Genomic DNA, 485 nt, shown 5'->3' on the forward strand with positions numbered 1-485 from the left:
TTGCGCGCAACTAAGATCTTACTCGTGCCTCGTCGCCGCTGGCGTTGAGTGCAAGACACAGTAATGCAACATGCACGATTTTCTTCATTTCCATCGACGATTTGCGTGTCTCATAGGACTTCTTAAACAGTTGAAATGAGTTATGAACATGGAATTATATAGTGAAGGTGGTGGACTTCCTAGTGCGCTCATGAGGTTTGGCCGGTATGTCAAGCTGAGGGCACTTGGTCGGGGCTCAGGATTGAGTGGGGAATGAGGTAGCGGGCGCACCAAGGATCGGCGTGTAGGGCATGGAGCGACTCGGCAAGCGAAGGCACCACGGCGCGGCGAGCCAAGTGCCGGATATGCAATCGCGCGATCGTAGCGGCTTTGATCGCGAGCGCAACAGCGGGAAGGGGCGTCTCAGACTTCGTAAACTGTACTGGGCTGGTCGTCGAGACGGGCTCTAGCAATTTTGGCGCCCTGTCAGAAAAGCAGCAACAAAG

Source organism: Saprolegnia diclina (genome assembly GCF_000281045.1).
Source record: "Saprolegnia diclina VS20 unplaced genomic scaffold supercont1.7, whole genome shotgun sequence".
Taxonomy (NCBI): Eukaryota; Oomycota; class Saprolegniomycetes; order Saprolegniales; family Saprolegniaceae; genus Saprolegnia; species Saprolegnia diclina.